The following is a 21429-nucleotide window of genomic DNA, read 5'->3' as shown; positions in this document are numbered from 1 at the left end:
ATGTCCATGGACCATATAAAAGCTGCTCATTCCTAGAAGCTACTGAACCAAGATGCATGTTACCTCAGGACCCATCTGGACAGTTTAGGGCAACTCATTGCTTAGATCATTCGAAAAGATATACTTTTCAGGACAGTTGCAAAACCAGGACCTCTACCTTCCTTCAGAATGGATGATCTGTGTGCTTAGAACACGTGTTTGCTACACATTCAGTCTCACCTTTACTATAACAGAAGAGCAGAAAGTTTTATTTTATCATATTCTAATTTCCTAAATGCTGCCTTTGGGAACTGGCTAATCTATGCATCTTTTAGTCTTCTACTTTAGTATATCATTGATATATACACACCGAAGCCTAAAATTCTGAGTGCCAATATTGAGGATTTCATTTAATGAAAGGATGAAAGTGAGTGTGGGAAGGGAGGTCTCACATTTAATAACTGTGTGTAAAGAGAAACTGTCTTACGAAAATCGTTCTATCATTATGCCAACATGCACTCTGCAAACATAATTCACAATTCTAATGTTTCTAACAGCTTCATTTTAAAAAGTGAATGGAGAAACATGGAATTAATTTTAATACTATACCTTACTTAACATAACTTTCAAATGTTAACTATAGAATGAAGTGAATATTTTAATTATCAAGTTTTTAAATTTTTTTCCAAACGTTCTTCAAAGTCTTAATCTATAGTGAATCTCAAATCAACCTTGCCACCAACATATTTCAGTAGTCATATAAGCATTAGCCATACTATGCCCATACAGTGTTGGACAAAGCACAGGTCTCGAGAATGTGTGCTAATATTGTTTCTTCAATTATAACAGATAGACCACACTGGATGATGATGGGAAGAAAGCTGAGCGATAGAGAAAGAATCATCTGGGAACTCACTGCTCCACTTTGTGATAAGCTCAAAAGTGCTATAGAATATAAGTGTTAGTGGTTCTGAAAGATGAAGAAACGCATAAGGAAAACAACAGTGTGCTTCACTCATTGGCTTCCTGGTGTTGTCAGTCATCTTGTCCAGGTGACTGCAGTAATTCCAATACTTGTACACGTGTCAGTGCTAATGTTCAAAATATTAACAGTCAACATCTTTACTGCACACATATCAGTTCCTCGGCAGAGGAAATAGACAATGAAATGGAAATAAGTCAAGGCTCAGTTAACACATTTCGTCCACACAAGAGCCCTAAATTTTTCTTAATATAGTTTGCATGATTTTTCAGTATCTTATATTCTTCCCTCTTCCTAAAAAATGCAAAATTAGAGCAAATCCTGAATTAACTTTGTACTCTACATAAGTAACAATGTAAAAATATCAGTTCACATAGCACAGGTTTATTGTCTGTCTCTCATGGTAATAGAAACATTACAGCAAAGGAGAGCTAGTTCTATTAACTAAATTGAGGAGGGAAGAAAAAATATTTTTCAGATTTGATCTGAGTACATAAATACATTTTTCTTTGAGATTGAAGTAACTGATCTTGAGCTTTCTCAGATCATTAATTTGCATATTTAGAAGCATTATTTCTATTTTGCGATCACTTCACCAATATTGAGTTTCAATTTGAAGCTTTCTGACCTTCAATTTTTTTGCCATGTATATGTGTTGCTAAATTTCTTGTTTCATATTCCTAAATGTATTCAATCAAATGTTTCCTGTCACATTGGCTCAATACACATAGATGCATCACAAACACACACACACAAAAAAAAAAAAACAAAAAACAATAAGACGCAATAAAAATTATGTATTTTGTATGTAGTGTGTAGGAAAGTACTTTGAACTGTAACCTGTAGGACTCTGGTGTTTTTCCCAATCTGTACTGAGAACCAAGGAGAGGAAAGAATCACCAAATCTGTCTTGGAACTTGTACTTTAAATTCAAAACAGACGTGACTGTCTGCTGGGATCTATCTCTACCATGACAAAGAATGTGCACCTGTGAGCACCTCCGCCCTCCAAAGTATGGCACCGCTGCTCCACGTAAATGTGGTCACAGATATTTTTTATTTGGTTATAGAATTTTATCATAAATCCCATGGCTCCACGTAGAATTCTATCTGTCCTACAGGGCTACTTTTGCCGTTAGATAACATTTTACAGCACAGGCCTGATGTATTGCTTCTGTCACCCTTTGCCCACTAAAGGATCTTAGATCGGCACCATGGGTGAATAACAAGGAGACAGAGTGAATTCTCTGCCCCTCTGCCACAGCCCATGCATATGGTCACAATTTCCCAAGTTTATGGTAATAAGAGGAATGCATTTATCATCCCTCTGCTCCTTCTTAAACTGATCCTCCATTGTTAAATTTAGCAGTTAGCCATAGGTACCATAAAATTATTCAATAATGTGTGAGGTGTCCAGTTGAATTTTACAGGGAAATATTTGATAGTGGGGAAAGAGTGGCAGGCCTTAATGGCATACTCAGAGAAGCATTAACCAAATTAAACAGTTACCTTAAGATTTCTGAGAGTTATACTTGGATTTAAAGATAACACGATGAACCTCAGGTTAGTTTGGGCTGTCATGCTCTGCTCCAAAGAGGACAGTCCTGCCATAGCTATGGAGAAATTGCTCTGAAAATCAAATTTTTAATTAAACTGTACACCACACCTAATATTTTTGCACTTTATCTATAATCATAAGTATAACTGAAATGGTTTTATATAACTAATTTTTTAGAGACATTAAATAAGAGTTATTTTTCTTGTTCTCAGCATTTCCCAGTTTTCAAAAATCAGGTAGGAGAAAAAAATCCTATCCAATTTTGGAAATTTGGAAACAATATTATCCAATTCATAGCTGCCTGATTTAAAAAATATTCAATTGGATGCAAGTGTTTGATGTCAGTAGTCATCTATAAATAAAGATTAAAAACAACAATGAGCTATTAGCACATATGTCACTGTCAATCTTTTAATGGAGGCATTTGAAATTCTGTTTGATATCATGTTTAAATCATTATCATAGCTACTTAATAAAGAGAATGATTCAAGATAAATAATGCCTATCTAAAAATGTGGCAAATGAAATTATTTTATGAATGATATTGATAAGTACACATGATGAACATAGAATATGGATGGCTATGAATCCACCCACCCTATACTTAGCAGTAAATGGGATCCAATTTTCTCCCTAGATGTAGGACACAGGGAGACATAGTAAATAATCTTAACACTTTGAAGTGGAGTATATATAATTTGAGTTTGGGAGCTCCCTCTCTCATATTTGTTCCTTGGATATATTACGGAGACTAAGTCTTCATTCCATCACTTACCAAATGAGCAAATTTCCAACATACATTCCTGAAGGTCCTTCTAAGAAATGACAGAATCTGTATGTATTAACAATAATTACATAGATGCACAAAGAAAAAAGCAGAACAGAAGATACATTTGATGGACTTTGGACTTTAATGAAAATGTCTCTAAGCAAAGGGTAATAATAAGAGAAGAATCTAAACAGAACCCAAGAGAGCACAGACTTCTGGTATTCACTGTATTCCTTTCCCTCTTTCTTTGCTGCATGGGAAACAGAACTCCTCAGGCCTTCACCCCCAACCCCAAAGCAGTGGTGGCCATGGTTACTCCTAAACACAAGCATGAATGAAAAGCCACTCTATGAGGTTTTATTTTTTGTCTTTCCTGAAAATCTTCTCAAAAGCTTCTCATAAATAAATGGGGCAGCAGTCAAGAAAACCAGAATAAATCCCTTTCTTACTACTTGGAGCATTCCCAACTCGTTCATCACAGACAGAGGCAGATCACAGCTTCTTCATAATCTCAGGGTGGCTGGCTAGGTGAAGCAAAGGAGACGGAAGGGGCCCTACTCAAACATCCAGGGTATCTTCGCCAATCTCTTACTTGAAAAAATGATGCACTTTTTAAATAAATCAACTTTCTGCTTCTACTAGAGGTGCTGAAATTTCTTAGGTAGTTCAAAACTGTACCTATGGCTCTTTGAAGAATGGCATTGTGCCAGATGAAGATCACAATTTCTCTCCTTATGTTCTAAAGTCATTGATCTTAGAGAACTGACAGTGGTTTTCAATGACTAAAATTTACTGACCCTTACAATTTAAAAGCTGTTTATTTTAACTCTACCATTGTTCCTGGGAAAGAAGAAAGATTGTGTATGGGAATATCAGACTAGTGTGAAAAAAAATGTTGATTCCGAGGAAAGTATGTGTGATGTATGTGTCTGGTCCCAGAAAATAAATGTATGGTAAGAATTACAGTACAAGACCCTAGGATCTTTTGTTCTACTTTAAATCTTTAAAATGCTTTAGAGTACTCAATGAGAGAAAAAGTAAGGATGAAAATAATGAATAAAGCAAAAGCATCACAGGACAATTTTCAAAGAATGAAAGGTTCTTTAAAATCTTTTTAGCCAGAAATGTCAATTATTGTTTACAATGTTTTACATATGGAATATAAAATTCTTCATGGAGTTTAGGAGTACGAGGCCAGCACACCTTATCTTTTTCTGGCTCTTATACTTAAAAAAGATTTCCCCCAATTGTGGTTGGGACAGAAGACATTAAGTAAATGTGTAGTTTACATTTCAGTTAATTAAATGTGATCAAAGGTACCCTAATAGCATTTCAATAAGCATTTTCCTATCATGTGGCACAGTCTACAGAATAATATAGCTATGGCTCTGTTATTCATTCAATAGTTCCTTTTGCTATGGCCAACCAAAATTTTCCATTCTTTGAAACCAGTGTTTTACTACACAGATGAAACACACCTGTTTCTGATATACAACCACTTTCAATTCTTGTTAACTCTGAAAATTTCATGAAATGGAAAAAAAACCTGTGCTCCCTATTTTGGTGTTAAACATAATTTGGAGCTTTGCATTGCTGATTAACAGAAAGAAGTAAACAATCACTTTTGCAAGCAAGTCATTGCACAGTCTAATAATTTTAAATTGTTTATGAAGTATTCACTGTGGGTACAACTCTCTCCCTGCCTTTGGAAGTTGGACTATGAAAACAAAGTAACAAACCAGAACAGTAACAAAGAGAGAAGGAGCACAGAGTGATGGGACTGTGTTTACATTTAAATAGCACGATCAAGGAACATCTTACTTGGAAAAAAAAAAGATAAAAAGAAAATCAGAAGAAAAAAATTAAGAAAGTAAGTGCAGGCAATGTAGACCTTGGAAGGAAAACGTTCCTCCAGAGAGGGAGCAATAAAGTGCTTGAAGTAGGAGCCTTGGGCGGTTCTTTGAAAGAAATGTGAGTAGCTTGTGATAGAAAGTAAGAGGTGATTTCATCAGACACAACAAAAAGCCAAACTACATAGAGACTTGTAGGGCATAATAATGACTTTCATTTGTGCACATGAGTATCACAGAGACTTGTTCAGGAAATTGACAAGAGAGGTGGTATCTCATTTGTATGGCAGTGGAATGGCAAACCAGTATGGTTGATCTGTTGAATATGCACCTCCGAGTATGCATGTAGAAAGAGAAAATATTGTTAGTGAGTCACTAAGTGCCTCAAGAGGAGAAAGGATTCGGATATGGGATAGCAAAATATGGATTCATTTCTATTTTGGTTTCGTTTTATTTAAAAAAAATAATTAAAGTAGGAACAGAAGTATTTGTTGAAATACTGGTATGGATTATGAGAGAAAATTTAGCCAGTAATTATACTAAGACATTCATTGCCATCGACAAAGTAAATATGAAAGTAGTTCCATTTAATAGGGAGATAAAGTATGTTTTGTGGAATGAACTTGGCTTTTTTGGGTGGACAGTTTCTTGGCAATACTGGATGTGGAGGTAGCGGAGGTGTGAGGTATAAGCTGTACAGAAATATTTTAAAATCAGGGTTTCAGCAGTTCAAAGTACCTAATGTCACAAAGCTCGATGGATCCTCCAGGACCAGGGAGTGATTAGTGATCAACTTAAAATAGCTGAGTTTTTGCTAGGTACCTAAAATTCTATGCTGATGGATCAAAATTGAGGGAAAGGTGGAGGAAGAACAGGAATGTATGTCCTGGCAATCAATTTAAATAAAACAGGAGTTATATTTAGAGATTTTATATCAATGAGGAAAATATAGTGTAATATAAAAATATTACAAATGTAGTACTTGAAGTGATATCTGTATCAGAATCTCCTTGGTCATAGAGAAGGGAGCATCCTACTGTTTAGTCATGGAACGCTATGTGAAACAGGTAGTGTTTATGTCCAGTGTTGAGAGGTGGGTAGAAAGCCATTGGAGTGGGGATGGGACAAAGATCCTTAGAAGGTAACAGCCTACAAAGCAGTGAGAAGGCCGTAGAATACACTATTTGAGGATGAATGATTCGTCCCAACTAATGTAAATATCTTACCTCTATAGTCTACAGCCTACACACCTTTATGAGGAATTCCAAAAGCCAAAACATGTTAAAACTTTGCTGATGTTGTTGTATGCTTTTTCAGAAACCCAAGACTTCAGAAGCAAGGTTTATAAAAATGTCAAAACAAAGCTTATTGTTTTCAACCCTTTGACCCCAGTGTAGGTGGTATTCATAAACCCTAATGTTCTCATCTGCAATTCTCATGGTAACTATGAAGAATATCCATTTTTATCCCTTTAGCATCTCCCGAGTCTATGTTCTATTTACAGTCCAGTAAGAAAAAAAAAGAATATATGAATATTCAAAAATAGTAACACATCTCGGGAGCTGGAAAGATGATCAAGGCTGCTCTTTCTGAAGTTCAGGGTTCAAATCCCAGCACATACATGGAAGCTCACAGCCTTCAGTAACTCCAGACCCAAGCAATCCAGTGCTCTTAGAAAAGTGCTTCTTAGGAACTGGGTACATGGATGTTATACAGATATACATGCAGGGAAAAAAATGACCATACTCTTAAAATAAATGAAATTTTAAAAACTCACTGTAAATCAAATTTCTACAGTGTGCCAATTCTAGAATTGGGAGAAGAGACAGGAAACATGAATAAGATAAAACAAATTCTTTGGACAGTCATTCACATTTATTAGTTAGGACAGTAGACTCTCGTCTTAGTAACAAGACAGAAATTCCAAGCTATTGGTTTGAGGTTTGGCATAATATAATCTGACCAATGATATAAGAAAATATCCCATGAGATAAGAAAATATGTCATGCCTACACCCACATACAAAATTCTTTAGGCATAATAACGATGGCCTGGAGAGTCTCATTTACCCTGGGCACTGAGGAAAGAAAGAGACACTAGGTATCACAAAGCATTGGTTTATTTTTGTTGCTAGTGGTTTTATTTAATATATTCTACTATGCAAAACACAGATAATATTTTTATAAGTGACTTTTAATTTTAAACCAACTTAATGCAATTTTCCTTCTCTTTGTGTTTTGAGTAATGTAGTTAGATCAACGGACTCAGAACACCTGACTTCACCCCAGCATCGAGTTAATCTGTTCCCGTGTTGACACCTCTGTTTTTGAAAATTAAGACAAGAGAAGGAAATAGTTTGAGAAAAGCTTATTCAGTATTCTACCATCATATGTACTTTAATCTTTTTACATTTATTTATATGTTTTGTGTGCATGTGCATTTGCGTTTTTTCAATTAAATGAATGTCAAGAAATACAGAGCTGATAAGAATTGTCATGTGTCTCCTGAACTGACGTTTGATCTGAGAAAGGGTTTAAGATCTGTTTTAAGAAAAGAAAACATCTGTCTATAATATATACCTGGTTAATCTCTGGGACTTGCTGGCCTGCTGTCTTAGCTGAATTCATAATCTATAGGCTTAAAACTCTTTCAAACAATGAGGTAGAGAGCAACAGGGAATAATGTTCTACGTTCAGTACTGGCCATCCACTCACTTGCACACATGTACCTTTGCACCAACACACATGCATGTGCAGCACACACATAGATGCTGCCTGTGGTGGTTTGAAAAGGAATGGCCCCCTAGGCTCATATATTTGAATGCTTAGGGGGTGGCATTAGGAGTTGTGGCCTTGTTGAAGTAGATATGGCCTTGTTGGGGTAGGTGTGGCTTTGTTGGAGAAAGTGTGTCACTGGTGATGGGCTACATATTTTCAAGTGTTCAAGCCAAGCCCAATGACTCCCTTTTCCTATAGCCTGTAGATCTGGATGTAGAACTCTAACACTATTTCTTCAACATGTTGACCTGCATGCTGCCATGCTTCCTATCATAGTGAAAATGGGCGAAAAAGATCTCTGAACTGTAAGCCAATCAAAATTAAATTTCCTTTCTAAAAAAAAAAAAGAAAAGAAAAAAGAAAGAAAAGAAAAGAAAGCAGCAAAGGAGCAATGGAGGTAGGCGAACTGATGGTCTTTAGGCCTATTTAAACAAGTCTAAGCAAGGGAGAGCATACTGCTAGGTTTCCCTTTACCTTACAGTTAGCATGGCATAATTAACCTCCTTTTCTTCAAAACGCAAAAAAAAAAAAAAAAAAAAAAAAGAAAGAAAGAAAAACTACTATGAAAATCATTGGTTCTGTGGTAGGACTATCTCTCAGTGAGTGAGTCTGTGTCCTAAGAGGAAATGAGGACTTTACCACTTTGCCCTTCTATCTTCTGTCTTTCACAGCTTTTTCAAGTTACTGTTTGCAGAAATTCCCTGGGAGGAGATCCTCCCCTATCAGGGGACTAGGGAAGGGGCATAGCGGGAGGAGACGGAGGACAGGTGGGACTGGGAAGAGACAAGGGGGGTGCTGCAGTGGAGATGCAAAGTGAATAAATTGTGATAAATAAATATATAAATAAAATTAAATTAAAAATAAAATCCCCATAAATCCAGAAAAAGAAAAGAAAGTCCTTATTAGCAATTAGCATCCAACTTACAGCTGAATTTATAAAAGCAAATCTTCAATCTCAGAAATAAAAGTTTTAAAGTCCAACTGCTTGACCTCAGACAACTCCAATAACTCAGATCATTCAATTCAATTATTTAACAGGCCCCCAAACAAAAATAAAAACAACAATGCAGTAAATAGTCCGGTCCCATTGGCTGTTACTCAACATTTCAGTTTGTCACAAGGCATCAAACATGAGTGAAAAAGGGGGATGTAGCACTAATTTACACCTGCCTAGAAAGTTTGGCACTGCAGTCACCAGAATAGGGAAGGAAGTACTGGGGGAGGGGCAGGGTAATGTAACAAGAGACTAGGTAAGTATGGAAGATGAGGTCAGCCACCAGCGGTAATCTTAAAAGTTCATAGACACCTCTGGATTCATGAGGTGAGAATGAGCAGTCCAGAGCACTATAAAACTCAATTTAATATTTGTATTTTTTTATACACATTTTCAAGCTGTCTTTATTATGAGATAGTCCTCATAGTGGGCAATAGGGAAAAGCAGTAGAAAATGATGGCTCAGTTAATTCCAATCAAGATCATCTTAATTGCCCAAAAAAAAAGCAAAAGAAAATATGAAGCTCTGAATTATTATTTCAAGTAGAAAATGTATGCAAATTCCACAAAACCTTACAATCGCCACCCCAATTAACTACCTGCTGTCTTTTAAAAGATTGATTCCAATTTATTTGAGCAGATTTGTCTTCCAGTGAGCATTGTCAAAGTGTGTCAGGCTTTAAAACTTTTTTCTTATGATAAAAAGAACTTTTTGCCAAGACTTTAACAGTCAAAACCTAATTATAGATTTATACAATAATCTTTCTTGTCGGTTTCTTCCAACAAAACCCATATAGTTGTTATTTCAGCTTTAGGATCAAGTCTGTGAAATGGAAAACCTGACTTAGTGGTTTGTCTAGAACAAATAGATCAAAATAAGAGTGAGGATGATGAGAATAGCAAGGTCTTTGGGAAGGAAAAAAAAATCGAAGCGACGTGTTAACCACCAATTAATCCCACATTACATTTCTAGCAACTTCCCGGGTAATGCTAATGCTGCTGGCCCACTGATCACACATTGAAGACCAAAGCTGCAGAAAAGGAAGGTCCTTATCCTAGAACTTTGATCAAGAAACCTCTTACTACCAGATGATAGTTCTCCTCAACTGTCTCGGCTATGCTTTCCTTTTCAGGGGAACCCACCTGGAAGACATGAATGAAATTATCACAGTGTGCCATTTTCCTATGGTGAAAAAATTAGGAAATTTAACCCTTAGAGCAACCTCATTAAGTGCATACTTGATCCTTGAGCATGTCCACTTTACACGAAAAGGAAGTGTAGGGTACCGACATATCAGAAGAGAGCAAGAGTCTCTCGGTCAGCCTCGTTGTGGTCACCAAAGTTTCTCTCAAGCAGTTTTAGCTGTACTGTACACAGAGGACCCATCTCTGAGTTTACTGTAAGGGATGTCACTATGTATGATCTGTGAGATGTATCAGGGTAACCAGTGGTTTCTAAGTAGTAATCACACAGGAATAATAATTGCTGTTCTTAGAGTTAGATACCATTAATATTTGGTGAATAGGAACCCAAGGCAGTACATAGACGACTACAAAAACCAGAATGAACTAAAAATAAAATAAAATAAAATAAAATAAAATAAAATAAAATACAAAACAGGACACAAGTTTTCCTGCATTCAGTACTTTAGGTTAAAGAAGTATATATAAGGTAGGGACATGATTGGGGCACTACTGTGCTAACCATATGGGATAAACTTTAAAATGTCACATCTTTTAAAAAGTGGCACTTAACTCTAGACTCCCTGGTGAACTGTTACTATTGGAGGATACAGCCTGAAATCTTGTCTACATTATGTTATTTTGAAGGCATAATTCCTATGAAAGAGTGTTGACCTTAGAGTCTGAGTCAATCTGAACAACAGCGTCAGCTCAGCCATCATCTTTATTATAAGCAGTCTATGTTTGCTTATCTCACACCATCTGATTCAAGCGTTCCACTCACCCTGCACCACAAGGCCTTCAGCACCTGTTGCTTGCTTCTCAGACTGAAATGTCCCTTTCTCTTTCTGATTCATGAACAAAGAAATGACCTTGCCAAGAGCTGTCATTCTTGAATGCACCTGCCAAGCGTCAGGGACTTTAAGAGCTGCAATACTTATAGCATGTGCTGCCATTGCAGGCAGAAACGTCCAGTGCTCAATAATTCACAAGTGTTTGAATACATTAAGATGAAATATTCATCCCTTGATATATGCACATGTGGTAATATGCCTGTGGGTATGCATCATGCTTATATAACACATATACCTTGCTTGAGAAATGTATTTAGCAGTAACTTAATACCCGACCCCTTCAACTTTGAAAAATAAAGCATAAATCCATGGGATTATATTTGCTGATTAGCTGGCAGTTATTTACATCAATGTTAAAATTATATTATATACTAAGACAAAAAAAAACTTGGATCAAGCTTCTGGCTATAAGATAAGGTCTGCTTTGATGAGTTCTTAATTTTATTAAAGACTTCATATTTTCTAATTTTCTGTTAGATTTTAAATCCAGATCAAATTGATTTCTCCTAAGTTGTGGTTTTCAAATATGAATTAATCTTAAGGAAGTGGAATTACTCAGCTTCTAGAACCTACTCCTTAGCGGGAGGAACATTTGCCCTTTAGCATGAAAAGATGGACAGCCAGTAGCCTGAAAAGAACCTTTCTCTCAGATGAAGACTGTGACCTACCATCTGTTCTGGGGTCTGGATAAGGTACTGTGCTGGTGAAAGTTAGGAAAAGAAGAACTTCACTTTCCAGACATCTTTTTAGCTCTGTCCTACCAACTTTGGGTTTTGTCAGAAGAGTAGAATGGAAAGGAGGAAGGATAGAGAAAGCTTTCTGAACTGCTGGATTGTGGCTACTGCAGAGCAGTGTAATTAAATCTCTGCTTTTTCTCCCACCCTCCCAAGACTGTGTGAAGCCTTTCCAGTTTGTTCACATCCCGAACAGCCTCGATGTCCTGTTCTGCTTTCCTTCTGTGCGTCATGAGTACATATGGAAGAAAATTGATCAAAACAACAACAACAACAATATCCCATGTAAAACTGTCCTGCAGCCCACGGCAGATCTGAACTCTGCACCAATATTATTTTGACCTTCTTTCATGAGCTCTCTGCACTTCAGGCAACTTCAGAACAAAAGGCATTTTCTCTCGGAACAGTTTAGCAAAATTTTTCTAGATTTCTATGTTTCTCACTCTAACTTATCTCTTCCTTCCTTCACTTTGTCTCACTTTTGTTTGTGTATGTAACTCAGAATCCGCACTGCTCCAGAAATAAAGTTATAAATCCTGAGATCTTCACTATTAGAAGACACAGGTTTTTAGTTCATTAAGATTTTATGAAACATGCACAACTCACTGAACACAAAGAAGAAAAGCTGGTGCTTACCAGCTCTAGTCGTCATGATTATTGGCTAGTGTTCTTGGTACCACAAGATACTTTGCATGCCACCAAAGGAGAAACAGGTTAATAAGCCAGCTACAAACCCATCAAGTTAAGGCGTTTGTAGATTCCTGCAAGTTCACTGATAAAGGAGGTCCTCCTCCTCTTCCCTTTGACCCTAGCCTGTCACCTCTCATCAGGAGTGGCTGCATTGTCTTCCTCTGTGGCCTGGTACGGCTGTACCTCACCGCACTCAGGGGGAGGGGATCAAAGAGCCAGCCACTGAGCTCATGTTAAGTGTTTCTCTGCCATTTGATATTCCTCTATTGAAAATTCTCTATTTAGCTCTGTACCCCATTTGTTAATCGGATTACTTGATTTGTTGCTGCTTAACTTCTTGAGTTCTTTGTATATTCTGGATATTAGCCCTCTGTCAGATATAGGGTGGGTGAGGATCCTCCAGTCTGTAGGCTGTTGTTTTGTTCTGATGACAGTGTCCTTTGCTTTACAGAAGCTTTTCAGTTTCATGACGTTCCATTTATTGATTGTTGATCTTAGAGCCTGTGTTGTTGATGTTCTGTTCAGGAAATTGTCTCCTGTGCCAATGAGTTCTAGGCTCTTCCCCACTTTTTCTTCTAGCCGATTTAGTGTGTCTGGTTTTATGTTGAGGTCTTTGATCCATTTGAACTTTAATTTTGTGAAGAGTGATAAATCTGTATCTATTTTCATTTTTCTACATGTAGACAGCCAGTTAGACCAGCACCATTTATTGAAGATGCTGTCTTTTTTCCATTGTATGATTATGGATTCTTTGTCAAAAATCAAATATTGTTAGGTGTGTGGGTTTATTTCTGGACCTTCTATTAGGTTCCATTGATCAACCATTCTGTTACTATGCCAGTACCATGCAATTTTTGTTACTATCACTCTGTAGTACAGCTTGAGATCAGGGATGGATATAACTCGAAATGATCTGTTGTACAGGATTGTTTTTGCAATTCTGGGTTTTTTGTTTTTCCATATGAAACTGAGAATTGTTATTTCAAGTTCTGTAAAGAATTGTGCTGGTATTTTGATGGGAGATGCATTGTATCTGTGGATTGCATTGAACTGTAGATAGTAGGATGGTAATTTTCACTATGTTAAGCCTACTGATCCATGATAATGGGAGAGCTTTCCATCTTTTAATATCTTCTTCAATTTCTTTCTTCAGAGACTTGAAGTTTTTGTTTTTTGTTTTTTATTTTGTTTTCTTTTTTGCAAACAGGTCTTTCACTTGCTTGGTTATAGTCACACCAAGGTATTTTATGTTATTAGTGGCTATTGTGAAGGGTGTTGTTTCCCTAATTTCTTTCTCATCCCTTTTGTCTATCATATACAGGAAGGCTACTGATTTATTTGAGTTAATTTTGTATCCAGCTACTTTGTTGAAGGTGTTTTTCAGATGAAGTTCTCTGGTTGAATTTTTGGGTCACTCATGTATACCATCATACCATCTGCAAATAGTGATATTTTGACTTCTTCTTTTCCAATTTGTATCCCATTGATCTCCTTTAGTTGTCTTATTGCTATAGCTAGTACTATACTAGTACTATGTTGAAGAGATACAGAGAGAGTGGGCAACCCTGCCTTGTCCCTGATTTCAGTGGGATCCATTTATGTTTCTTTTCATTTAGTTTGATGTTGGTTATAGGCTGTGGTATTCTGTCTTTACTATGTTTAGTTATGTGCCTTGTATTCCTGATCTCTCCAAGACTTTAAACATGAATGGGTATTGGATTTTGTCAAATGAATTTTTTGGAAAAGATCATGTGGTTTTTCTCTTTCAGTTTGTTTATATGGTAGATTACATTGATGGATTTCTGAATCACCCCTGCATGTCTGGGATGAAGCCTATTTGGTCATGGTGGATATCTTTTATGTGTCCTTTGGTTGGTTTTGCAAGTATTTTATTGAGTATTTTTGTGTCAATGTTCATAAGAGAGACAGGTCTGAAGTTCTCTTTTTTTGATGGGTCTATGTGTGGTTTAGGTATCACGGTGACTGTGGCATCATAGAAAGAGTTTGGTAATGTTTCTTCTGTTTCTAATTGTGGCATAGTTTGAAGAGAATTGGAGGTAGCTCTTCTTTGAAGGTCTGGTAGAATTATGAGCTGAAGCCATCTGGTTCTGGGCTTCTTTGGAAGGGAGACTTTTGATGACTGCTTCTATTTCTTTGGGAGATATAGGACTATTTAATCTATTTACCTGATCTTGGTTTAGCTTTGGTAAATTAAATCTATCAAGAAATTAGACCATTTCATTTAGAAGTAAGACCTAATAATTCTTTGAATTTACTCAGTGTCTGTTGTTATGTCCCCTTTTTTGTTTCTTATTTTGCTGATTTGGATAGTCTCTTTCTGCCTTTTAGTTAATTTGGCTAAGCGTTTGCCTATTTTGTTGATTTTCTCAAAGAAGCAGCTCTTAGTCATTGATTCTTGATTCATTAATTCTTTGAATTGTTTTCTTTGTTTCTAATTCATTGATTTCAGCTCTGAGTTTGATTCTTTCCAATCACCCACTCCTCTTCAGTGTGTCTGCTCTTTTTTTTTTTTTTTTTTTCTTTCCTAGGGCTTTTAGCACCTGTTAAATTGCTGGTATGAGATGTCTCAAACTTCTTTCTGTAGGTACTGTCATTGAGTAGAGAGTTGTTTAATTTCCATGTGTATGTAGGCTTTTCATTATTTCTGTTGATGTTGTGGTCTAATTTTAGACCATGGTGGTCTGATAGAATATAAGGGATTATTTCAATCTTCTTGTATCTGTTGAGGCTTGCTTTGTACCTAACTATATGGTCAATTTTTGAGAAGGTTCCATGAGGTGCTGAAAAGGAGGTATACTCTTTTGAGTTTGGGTGGAAAGTTCTGTAGACATCAATTCGGTCCATTTCACTTAGGACCTCTTTAAATGGCAGTATTTCCCTATTTAGCTTCTGTCTAGATGATCTGTCCCTTGGTGAGAGTGGGCTATTGAAGTCTCCCACTATTAAGGTGTTGGGATTGATGTATGATTTAAGCTTAAATAACGTTTCATTTACAAATGCAAGTGTTCTTGTATTTGGGGCATTGATGTTCAGGATTGTGATGTCCTGCTGGTGGATTTTCTCTTTGATGAGAATGTAGTGCCCCTCCTCATCTTTTTGATTAATTTGGGTTAAAAGTTTATTTTATTAGATATTAGGATAGTGGCCACAGCTTGTTTTCTGGGTCCATTTGCTTGAAAAACATTTTTCCAGCCCTTTACTCTGAAAAAGTGTTTATCTTTGTTGCAGAAGCATGTTTCTTAGATGCAGCAGAATATTGGTTCCTGTTTCTTCAAGTAGTCTGTGTCTTTTTATTGGAGAGTTGAGCCCTTTGATGTTGATAGATAATACTGACCAATGAATGTTAGTTCCTTTTATTGTGGAGTTGGTGGTGTTTTTGTGTTTCTATGCTTGCTTTTTTTTTTTAATTTTTTGTTGTGAAGTTATCTATATCCTGTGTTTTCTTAGGTGTAGTTGAATTCATTGGATTGGAGTTTTCCCTCTAGAATCTTCTGTAGGGCTGAGTTGTTGTGTAGATATTGTTTAAGTTTAATTTTGTCCTGGAATATTTTGTTTCTTATCCATCTCTGTTGATTGAAAACTTTGCTGGCTATAGTAGTCTGGGTTGACATCTGTGGTCTCTTAGAGTCTGCATGACCTCTGCCCAGGCCCTTCTGGCTTTCATAGTTTCTGTTGAGAAGTCTTGTGTGATTCTGATAGGTCTACCTTCATATGTTACTTGGCTTTTTTCCCTTGCTGCTTTTAATATTTTCTCATTGTTCTATAGATTTAGTGTTTGGTCTATTATGTGACAGGAGGAGTTTGTTTTCTGGTCTAGTCTACTTGGTGTTCTGTAGGCCTCTTGTATGGTAAGGGAAATCTTTTTAATTTGGGAAAATTTTTCTTCTATGATTTTCTAGAAAATATTTTCTAGACTTTGGAGCCTGGAATCTTCTTTTTCATCTGTTCCTACTATTCTTAGATTTAGTCTTTTCATGGCGTCCTTGATTTCTTGAATGTTTTGTGTTTGGAACTTTTCTGATTTTACTTTTTCTTTGAGAGATGTATCAATTTCTGCAATTGTATCTTCACTGCTTGAGATTTTCTCTTCCATCTCTTAAATTCTGTTGGTGATACTTACCTTTGTGTCTCCTAATCTTTTCTCTAAGTTCTCCATTCCCTGGTTTTCTATGTTTGTGTTTTCTTTATTGATTATAATTCTGTGTTCATGTCTTACACCATTTCTTTCATCTATTTGAATGTGGATTCCTATCTTTCCATGATAGCATCCATTTTTTTTTATTAATTTCCTCTTAATGTTCCTCTATTTTTTGTGGCTATTTATTTGAGTTTTGGATGTTTCCTTTTTATGTGCCTCTAATAACTCAATAAGCATAGCTTTTAAGTGATTTTCTGTGTTTTTGATGAATTAAAAATATCCATTGATTTTGGAGGTTGCTGGTGAAGCCATGATGTCCTGATTTTTGTTGGATGTGTCATTATGCCTGCTTCTAGCCATCTGGTGGTCTGTAGCCTTCACTGTTTGTTCCTGGAGTCTGTACTTCAGACTAGGTCCATCTGTCTTGGGTGTCTGAAGTATTCTTCAGGAAGATGAGAGAGGTCCACTGGTTTAAGAGTTGATGTTGGTGTTTCAGCTGTCGCTAAGGGAGTAAGGTTGCAGGTGCAGTGCGCATGTGTGGGCATGTGCCTTGAAGGACAGGGTGCTAGAGCATGTAGATGCCTAGAAGATTGGAGCTTAAGCACAGGAAGAAGTGCTGGCACTGATCGTAGGTGCAATGCGCATGCACAGGTACCCTGAATACCTCAGTGGCCTACAGGCCTGTCATACTGTCTTCCTGGTATTCAGATCTGTCTGGGCTCCAGGAATTATTTGCCTGGACTCTACTGGGAGACCCACAAAACAGGGCCTTCATTGTTAAGAATGCTGTCCCAAAGACCCCTATGTTGCCCTCAGTGGGGTGTGGGTGAGAGGGATCTGATTTCTGGCTGCTAGTGCAGAGGAACCCTGGATCTGGGGCTCTGCACGCACTCACTTGAAGGCACACTCACTTGCTCACAGGCCTAATCAGAAAGCACAGGTGTTCCCCTTCTTCTCTACTCTCAGGTTTGGGCTTGCAGGGCAGATGAGAATGTAGGAGTTCTGTCAGTTTAGTCATGTCCACTGTTTGGCCGGTGGGCAGGGAAACCCGTACTTGGGGCAGCCGCCTCTGCATTCTCAGTTTCTGAGCATGGAGGTTTCTGCTTTGGGAAAGGGGAAGTGAAGGGGGTTGGATATTCACCACTCTCAGTCCCTGGAGACGTCCATGGGTGACCTGGATCCAAATTGTCCCAGCTCATGGGTTGTCCCCTCTTGCCCAGGAAGCCTCAATGTCGATGCTCTGGCTTCACCAATTCCGGAGTTTCAGATCCTGTGCTCGTCAGATATGGTGTGAGCTCATCACTACCATCTTGGACTCCTGAGTTCCTCATCTTTTAATGTAATATCAGGGCTTTTTATTTTTTTATTTACTTTTGTTTTATTTCTTTTTATTTTGTGCCCTATTTTGCTTCCAGTTTTCTGCTTTTATGAGATTCTTGAGCTTGTGTGTGAACAATAGAGTTTCTGCATCTACTATCTGTTTCTTATGCCTTTTCCTGGCCCTTTTTTTCTGTTTGTTTTGATCAGTTTAGATTTATTTTGTTTTATCTTATCATATTTTATTTTATTACTATCCCTTAGATGTCTGATTTCCAAGGAGAGACAGAAAGACAATGGTCCTGGGTGGGATGGGAGGTAGGAAGGAACTGGAAGGAATAGGGAGGAGTGAAACCATAGTCAAAATATCAAAATATAATGATTTAAAAACCTATTTTTAGTAAAAGAAAACAAACGGTTTCATGAGCCCAATGGTCAAGAACCTCATTGCTGGGATACTAAAGTGGAAATGGCCCTTTTTCTCAGAGAAAGACTTTCCAGTAACTGTGTTATTCATACCAAGGGCTCTGAACTCTCCACAAAAACTTTATCAGTTTCTAGAATAGAGGATCTCAGTCTTGACCCACCCCCAAATTGTACTTTTCTTATCCTGAGTAAATTATGATGCCTCAATTACTGAACCTACTTAGAGTTGGGTAAATCAGTAAAAGCACAGTTTTTTTTCAATGTTTTGTGGAGGACATAATTTCCAGCCAGTGCCACTGTGACCTAAAACCAACTCTGGCATACAGTTAAGTGAGCATCAAATTAAAGGAGATCAGGCAACTGCCTGCTCTTTGATCAACTCCCTCTAGCAAGGTGTCCTCAAAGAAAGAGGATCCAGACAGTCCAGATGAGACCTGATAGGCTAGGGTCAGATAGGGGAAGAGGACCTCCCCTATCAGTGGACTAGGGGAGGGACAGGGAGGGGCAGGGGAAAGGAGGGGCTGAGAGGAGATGAGGAAAAGGACTACAACTGGGATGCAAAGTGAATAAATTGTAAATAATAATAATAAAAGAAAAAATAAATGTAGAAAAACTCAAAGCAATTCAAGTAAAATCAGAAATAAGACAAGGCTATCCTCCCTCTCCATATTTACACAATATACTACTTGATCTTTTAGCTAGAACATTAAGGCAATGGACGGATACAAATTGTACTAGAAGAAATCAAAATACCTTATTTGCATATGATATGATAGTATACATAAATAACCCTAAAAGTTCCACCAGGAAATCCCTACATTTGGAAAGAAGAAGAGATCTTCAACAAATGGTGCTAGTGAAACTAGATGTCTACATATAGAAAATGCAAATAGATCTATACCAACACACCCTGCACAAAACTCAAGTCCAAGTGGATGAAAGATCTCAGTATAAAACCTGATAGAAGAGAAAGTGAGAAACACCCTTGAATGCATTGGAACAAGAAACAATTTTCTGGACAGAACACCAATAATGCAAACAGTAGGATCAAAATTAATAAATTGGACCACATGAAGCTAAAAAGCTCCTGAAAGGCAAAGGGCATCATCAATCAAACAAATGACAGCCTACAAATTAGAACAAAGTTTTTGTATTTTTACAAACTCCACATCTAATAAATGGCTAATATCCAAATTATATAAAGAACACAGAAACTCAATATCAAAAACCCAATAATCCAATAGAGTACAGTTATAAGCTAAATATTCAATAGAAGAATTGCAGAAACCTGAGAAATACAGAAATGTTCAACATTCTTAGCTATAAGGAAAATACAAATCAAAAATACTTTGATATTCCATCTAATATCTGTCAGAATAGCTAAGATCAATAACAAATGGGAGCTCATGCTGGTGAGGATGTTAAGGAAGGGGAGTATTCATCCATTCCTGTTGGGGGTACAAACTTGTACAGGTACAGTGAAAATCTTAGGAAACTGGGGATCAATGTATCTCAAGACCCAGCTATGTACCACCCTTGGGCATAAACTCAAAAAATGCTACATCCTACCACAAGACATTTGTCCAGCTATGTTTATTTTAGTTATGTTCATAATAACCAGAAACTGGAAACAACCTGGATGACCTTTAACCAAAGAATGAATAAAGTGTGGCACATTTACACAATGGAGTATTTCTCAGCTGTTGAAAATTGACATCATAAAATTTATAGGCAAATGGATGCAATGAGAAAAAAAAATTATCCTGAGTGAGAACACTTAGATCCAGAAAGCCAAATATAACATATATTCACTTATAAGCAGATATGAGCTGTTAAGGAAATGATAATCAAGTGTTGGTATAATGTACTTTTAAAATGTATACACCTTACCCTTATTCATTCAAATGCTGATTCCCCTCCCCCAACACTCTCTGGTTTCAATCCGGATATTACATTGTGATACACATTCTAAGCATCCTGTGACAACTCTTGTGTAAACAGGACAAAATAAAGCAATTAGACACAATGTTGAGTGGGGAGGAGCCAGAGGACAGGAAATGAGTGGGAGGAGAAGGGGTGTGAGGAGAGCTAGAAGAGAGAGCTGGGGAGAGATCTTGGAACTACGTGGAGAGATGGACTGGACCTAAGATATCACTAAAAGCAAGTATAATGTGGGAAATCTAAATGTTGGGAAATTATGAGGACTTGGAAGTTTAGAATCAGTTACTATTGTCCAGCATTGTGCTCTAGGTTAACTAAATAAACCCAGTCTCTATGTGGTGATTTGGTTATACAGCTGTTTAGGATTAACAGCAAGCTTTACCAGAAGATAAATCAATAGTAATATTAATCACTGTACAACAATCAAGCTACAGTCCATAGACACAGAAAAGTTAATTAATGAGGAGGGCTCGAGGAGAGATGCTTGGATCTCCCCGGGAAAGGGAAATAGAAAATATTTTGCAGGTGGACTGGGAGTTGGTGGGGACAGGAGCAAGAAGAATCAGCTAGTGGAGAGAAAGGATGCAGGGAGCGAAAGCTGGAATTGGGGGCATTTGTGGGAGGTATGGAAACCTCAAACAGTGGAAAGTTCCTGAAATCTATAAGGGTGGTCCTAGTGAAGACACAGAATCTGAACTGGGCATCTTTTGTAGCCAGGAAAGTCTTCCAGGGTTGGGATTTGTTTGCATTTAGTGAAAGTGTTGGTTGAAGGGTTTCCATGGGGATCCCTAAAGTATCCAGGCTGATGCTAGGTCAAAAGATTGCTCTCTGAAATTGACAGTGGGGTTCCATTGCCAAGGACAGCATCCACACAACTCATTGAACCTGGAGAGGTCAAGCTGGAGCTTATGTGGAGCCTTCACCCCAATGTTCTAACCATTTGATGGGAGAAGGTACTCTGTAGGAGTACCTGGAAGGAGAAACCTGGACACTACCCCAGCCACAAACCCCTCTACCTATCATCTGCCCTGCCTGCACCAACCGATGTTTAATGTAAATTGGAGTGCACCCCAAAGGAGGGTGATTGTTCCCTGTACTGCCTGGATGACCATGAACTGAAGACTAGATAGCCCAGAGACCTAAAGTAGAACCAAATATGACTGCCAAAAATGAAAAAAAAAAAAAAATCAGTGAAATGATCCCTAATGATATTCGGCTA

The sequence above is a fragment of the Meriones unguiculatus genome, chromosome 1 (genome assembly GCF_030254825.1).
Source record: "Meriones unguiculatus strain TT.TT164.6M chromosome 1, Bangor_MerUng_6.1, whole genome shotgun sequence".
In the NCBI taxonomy this organism is placed as follows: Eukaryota; Metazoa; Chordata; class Mammalia; order Rodentia; family Muridae; genus Meriones; species Meriones unguiculatus.
The sequence above is the reverse complement of the archived record's forward strand: the minus strand, read 5'-3'. Positions refer to the sequence as shown.